This window comes from Pteropus vampyrus, unplaced genomic scaffold (genome assembly GCF_000151845.1).
Source record: "Pteropus vampyrus isolate Shadow unplaced genomic scaffold, Pvam_2.0 Scaffold203, whole genome shotgun sequence".
NCBI classification, from domain to species: domain Eukaryota; kingdom Metazoa; phylum Chordata; class Mammalia; order Chiroptera; family Pteropodidae; genus Pteropus; species Pteropus vampyrus.
This window is the reverse complement of record NW_011888984.1, coordinates 2,141,604-2,148,095: the sequence shown is the minus strand read 5'-3', so window position 1 is coordinate 2,148,095 and position 6,492 is coordinate 2,141,604. Positions and strand designations below refer to the sequence as shown.

Here is a 6,492-nt window from a genome sequence, read left to right as displayed (position 1 = left end):
GTTCAGACAACCTGTTTCCCAGCTCTTATTCCAGTGAAATGTAATGCCAAATTACCTAGTGCTCTCTGTATGTGGCCTATTCTAAACTAACTGTTGTTTATGTAATTACTAACCAAATTAGTCAACATATTTTAAGTTCCCATTCTTCTATTAAGTACAATGATGAAGTAGTGAAGGAGTTAAGTTCTTTGCAGTAAGGATTTATGCTATGCAGGTCTTTGGTTTGGTGAAATGGAGACAATGATTCTATTTAACTATCCATGGTAACACTGAAATTTTCTGCAGACCTGAGCTTTCCAGATAGATAAGGTGAATCTTAATGAAAGGTGAAATTGCATGCTTTGTATGGACAAGTATATGATTAGGGCCTTTAAAAATGGTCATGAATTGGCAGGAAAGCCATAAGACATAAATACTAAGGCTATTTTGTTGTAAGTAAGACATGTTAAGTTTGTGTGATATCTATTTAATTGACCAGCCTTCTTCAGTATTCTTTAACTCAATATATTATCTATTATTGCATAGTCAGTTACCTCGAAACATAGTAACTTAAAGCAGTAAACATTTATCTCACAGATTCAGTAGATCAGAAATCTGGTTCCCCTGCTCTGGGTTTCTAACAAGGCTTTCAAGGTGTTGGTGAGGGTTTTAAGTCATCTTAAAGCACAACTTTGGGTGGATCTGCATGCAGGCTCATTTAAGTGATTGTTGACAAGATCCATTTCTTCATGGCAGTTGGACTGATTACCTCACTTTGTCAGTAGCTGTTGGCTGGAGACTGCTGTTGGTTTGTTGTTTTATGGGCCTCTCCATAGGGCAGCTCACAGCATGGTAGTTGGCTTCATCAGAGTGAGCATGTGAGACAGCAAGAGAGGACAAGCAATGTGGAAATCATCGTCTTTTATAACAATGTTGGAAGTGACATTCTATCACTTGTATTATGTTCTCTTTATCAGAAACAATTCACTCTCGCTATATTCAGCCCACATTCAAGGGGGAGGGGATTACACGAGGACATAAGTACCAGGAGATGGAGATCATTGGTAATCAATGTAGTTACCTGTCACACTCAAAATGAGGAAAGTGTTCAGTGAGAAATGGTATATGGTAACAAAAATGAATATTATTATACGTAGTAGGTAAAAATAGAATCTTAGAATTGGGAAGACCTTCCAATTGTACACCCTAACTGTATAATGATTAAATCTGATGTATTTGTAAAATATGATGTTATGTGCCAAAACATGGATTTATTGAAACAAGTAAGGATGATTATAGTAATATCCGAAGTACTGGATGCTTGAAGAAAGTCTTGATTTTATGCAACTCAGATTTCTAAAATTTGGAGAAAAACATCCCATGATTAAAATTTTCTCTTCCCTTAAAAGAAAAATATTCTTCAGTAACTTATATTTATTGAGAATTTATGAAGCCGATATTACTTGGACATTACTCCCATATACACTTATTTGATTTAGTAGGGAAACATTATTATTTTGTCCATTCTCAAAAGGCTAAGATTTTTAGAAATATCCCAGAGTATGGAAGATGTTTTATCTGTCAGCAGCCTTCTTCAAAAATATGTATACATACTACTTGAGTTTCCTTCCATATAATAGATTGCCAGCTTGCATGCTTCCCAGATTGCTCTTTTTCCTGCATAGAAGTTCTTCATCTCCTCTGCTTCCACTTTTGAAATGTTTTTTTTTTTTTAATTTTCCCAGTATTTCATGTATTTACTGTTTCAGAGATCAGTGACATTCAGAGATGTGGCTGTAGACTTCTCTCAGCAGGAATGGAAATGTCTCAACCTTCTGCAGAAGACTGTACAGGGATGTGATGATGGAGAACTGTGGTAACTTGGTCTCACTAGGTATGTTTATCAGCCTCAAATAATTTAGATTAACTTACAATGTGGGTTTTTTCCCACTGTGATTTCTAGGGCTACCTTTAAAGAAACTAGGTAAATTTGTTTTTTCTCTTCCCAAAAAAGTGCTTTGAGCTTTGTTAGGTTAGGTTAGAAATTGCAATACCATTAAACACCTTCATCTTACCTATCCTTCAGTAACATTCACATCTCCCTCTGTTCCTTTATTTTTTTCCCCTCTCTTATATAATGACCAGGCAACTAGATTAGAAAGCTGTGGCATATATTGTATAACTATTGTGAAAGGATTCAAGTTTCTCATTTATTTATGCTCTTCATAGCTATAATACTCCATTTTATTATCTGATCCAATTTTAGAGATATGAGCTTTACAGAGGGTCCAGAATTGCTCTCATTATCAAAAAAGCCTCTACAGTTATATAGTGGTGGATTGGATATTGCAATTCACTTAAAACTCTACCAAAAGCAATCTATTTTCTGAAACAAAGTTCATCTGATTTGTGGTTGAAAGTTGTTGTCCATGAAAATTACATTCAAAATGGAATGAATATCTTATAGCTATTTTTTCTTGTTTTCTCTAGTTAACATAAAAATGTAACGATAATGTTAATAGCTAACATGATTACTCTGTAGTAGTCATTCTAAGCACATTATGTGATTTAACCGATAAAAATAACTGAGAGGATTAATTGACTTAATTCCTCTTTTACAAGTGAGGTTACTGAGGTATAGTGGGTTTAAGTGAATTGCTCAAGGTCAGACTCAGCTGGAAGATGGCAGAGGCAGGAATTGATTCCAGAGTCTTCAGCCACATTATGTTTGCTCTCTAGACTTAGAGGACATAAGAGTTTAAATTTTAAACAAACAGCAAAACAAAAAATTTACCTTACCTAATTGATCTCTTGTTGTTTATTTCTCTCATTCTTCTCTAAAATATTCAATATCATTATGACCTTTTGATTATTGTAATTTTAATATTGACTAGTCACAACTTATTTCTTTATCCTGTGGCATTTTTTTCCTTTGTAAGCAGGCCATTCCATTTCTAAGCCAGATGTAATTACCTTATTGGAACAAGAGAAAGAACCCTGGATGGTTGTAAGGGAAGCAACAAGAAGGTGATATACAGGTAAGTAAGAGCAAGTCAGGGAGGAGAAGTCATCTGTGTAATTGATGGCTCAGGTGGTAAACACACTTGGTAAACACACCCTTGAAACATTGATTGGAAAGCTCCCTTCTGAGTGAAGAAAAGGCTTATAATGTGGAGAAGAAATATCTCAGGATGAGATACCCACTGAATTTCCTCTTAACCTCATTAACTTTACCACATTATTTTTCTCATATTTCCCTCTCAGTATAGAGTTACACATACTCCTTCTTCTGCAATGTAGCCATTTTATTTGTATTATGGACCCAGATTCTTTCTAGATCTTTTTTCAATGTGGTTTCATTGTCTAAGAATACATTCATTTATATATTTGGCAAGTATTTGGATACTCTTGAGTCTCACACTGTGCTTGGCACAGTCAATCCAGTAATACTGAATATGGCAGATATGTTTCTATAGTAATGGAGAATATACATATTAAGGAAGAGGTAAATATGAAAACAAATAAATAGGTAAATATCAGATAGTGAAATATATTATGAAGGACAGTAAGTAGGAACAGAGCAAATTTAGGTAACGTATCGTGGTCAGGAACCTTTTTCTGAGGAGGTAACATTTGTGCAGAGACATCAAGCAAGGGCTCAGGATTTTTGAGTATATGAGCAAGACCATTCCAAGGAGCGTGAACTACACATGCAGAGCCCTCAAGGGAGAATGAGGTTTGAGTGAGTGACGGGTAGCATGTAGATTAGAGTTAGTGATTGGTGCTAATAGGACATGAAGCTAGTATGCCTGGAAGATCAGCTCCAATAAGAATTTGTGGTTCATTATAAAATCTAATTGTTTTCTAAGAATAATCAGGATTCCTAATCTGATTTAGGTTTTTAAGAAAGATTTTCACCTTTGCATTAATTATAATACTTGTACAGAAGCCTAGATAAAATGACTATAGATTGATTTGTTTCTCATTTTAATATCCTTTAAAAATTCTTCTTAATTTCTCTTTATGTTAACATTTATCTGTGGGAGTTATTCGCATATTTCTAAGTTGGTATTCTTTATCTTTCATTTATTTGAAATTTTCTTGTGAATCTATTACCTAATTCTGAGTGTTTTTTTGTTTGTTTGTTTTTGTTTTTTAGGCGAGGCAACCCTTGGTTGACCTCACAGATTGCAAGGACCTTGTCAGCTTACAATCTCTTACTTTTTATTTATTTTTCACACCTACAGCACCTGGTCTTCCTAGGTGGTCTCACATCAAAGTACTAGCCAGGCCCGACCCTGCTTGGCTTCCAAGATCAGATGGAATCAGGCTTCTTCAGGGTGGCATGGCCATAGACAATTCTGAGTTTTTCTAATTCTTGTTTGTGATCGCTCATATCTCAAAGTATTTTCTTCCTTTTAGCGTGTTTTTGAATAGTATGGTATAGTTTTTCTCTGTTTTCAAGGCATTTGTTTAAGATGTATTTATATTGTTTTTATAACTATCATTAACTTTAGTCATATAATTTCTTGTATGGAATTTGCTTTTGGGCCTTTTTTGTCACATGTGAGATTAGGTTTCCTCAATTTTGAGAAAGTTGTTAAGGTTCTGGATGCTTGTTCTAAATTTTTTTTTTAAGCGTTCAAATTATGGCATAGGGAAGGGGTGGAGCTATTCAAGAGCATAGTTTCTTATACTATTGTAGTTATGTTGGTATTAACCTGATTTAGATTATTACAGATTGAGATGTTAATTGTAATTCTCAAGAAAACCATTTAAAAATAACTAAAAAATTACATAGTGAAAGAAACAATAAGGGAAATCAAATGGTACTCTATATCTGTTGAACACAAAAGATGGCAATAACTAAGAAATCGGGGGGGGAGGGACTAAGACATATAGAAAATAAGTAACAATTTTTTAAGTGTGAATTCTTTCAGTGATTACATTAAATGTGAACTGAGTACATACTCTCCCATTTAAAAGACGAATATTGGCAGAATGGATTAAAAATAAAAAATGTGCTCTAATTGTGAGAAACACATTTGTAAGAAACAAATAAGTTAAAATACAGAGTGGAAGAATATACGAGTATGCAAAGTAACCAAAAGAGAGCTGGAGTGGTTCTACTAATATTAGAAAAAAGACTTATGGCAAAAAGTGTTAATTAAGACAAAGAGGGATATTTTATGAAAATAAAAGGGTCAATCCATCATTACGATATAACACTAATAACTATATATCAGTTAACAACAGATCCCTAAAATATATGAAAGCAAACACTCAACAAAATGAAAGAAAAAATAGAACGTTCAACTATACTTGAATCTCACTTTCAACAATAGGTAGGACAATTAGACGAAATCACGAAGGAATTTGAAGAGTTTAACAAAATTATAAGGTAAGTAGCCCTAACAGTTCAATGGAATACTCTGTCTAAAAACAATAGTATATACATTCTTAACTACATAGGGAACATTTTTCATGGTAGGACATATAATAGGCCCTAAAACAAGTTTGGGTTCTGTCCAAAATAGAATGAAGCGAAAAATTAATAGCAAGGAAATTTGGAAAATTTAATAATATGTGGAAATTAAACAATACACCCTTAAATAATTGGAGTCAAAATATGATGACAAATGAAACTAAAAAATACTTTGTTAGAAGAAAATAACAAAACATCAGAGTTTATGAGATGCAGTTAGAGCAGTGCTAAGAGGAAAATGTATAGCTGTATGACACCTATATTAAACAAGAAATTTTAAATCAATGACCTAAACTTTTAAGAATCAAGAAAAAGAAGGGCAGGAGTTTAGAGAAACATGGCTGAGTGAGAGACATCCCGAGATCTCCTCCTTGAAACAACAATAAGCTGAACATCTAAAACTCAACAAAAATCACCCAAATTGCACACTAGCATGTCTGCACATGAGAACTGCCACAGGTCAGAACACCAGGTAACAGGCAGTGGACTGGGAGAAACAAAAAAGCTGCCTCTCACAGCCTGAGCTCCCTGTTGGAGGAAGGGGAGGGGAGAAGGTATGGCGAGTTCCCTGAATAGCCTTGCCTGGGAGAGCTGTAGGTGGCAGTGCCCAGGTATCGGGGCAGAAAGCAGAGAAGCAGGCACAGCAGAAAACAGCAGTTGACTTTTACCAGCCACAGTTGCAAAACCGAGGCTGAGCCGCAAACCCCAACCCACAATCCAGACGACCCCTACCTCCATATCCTACAAGACCGAACACCACGTAGCCCCAGGGGAATCCGAGCAAATGCTACTGAAACTGTCGCTAACACTGACAGGGACTGAGAATGAGCTTAGCAAGCATTATTAAACATCTATAAGAAAAACAAAGTCATCATTAAGACTTTATATCAACAGGGATCCAAGAGGCTTAAGTGCCACCTACTGAAAACCAAAGGAAAAATGCCTTCTTTGCAACAGACTGAAGAGAGAACCTTATATAATAAATCTTTCTGGGGAAAAAAACAATACACTTCCATTAATGCCCAGCC

The 6,492-nt window shown here is 35.0% G+C and overlaps 1 long non-coding RNA gene and 1 pseudogene across 4 annotated transcripts in view; one reads left to right on the top strand and one right to left on the bottom strand.

Moving 5' to 3' along the window:
- The window catches only part of LOC105300201, an 18,251-nt gene that overhangs the window by 10,177 nt on the left and 1,582 nt on the right, over nt 1-6,492 (top strand). For 2 of the 4 annotated variants that reach the window (XR_002783285.1, XR_896579.2), the window contains exons 2-3: nt 1,749-1,873; nt 2,922-3,017. This is a non-coding gene — a long non-coding RNA (uncharacterized LOC105300201). Of the gene's footprint in view, nt 1-1,748; nt 1,874-2,921; nt 3,018-4,138; nt 4,182-4,226; nt 4,519-6,492 lie in introns of those variants that run through there. The other 2 variants (XR_896580.2, XR_002783286.1) reach the window with 2 other exon arrangements.
- Nucleotides 4,218-4,336, bottom strand: LOC111746885 (annotated as a pseudogene).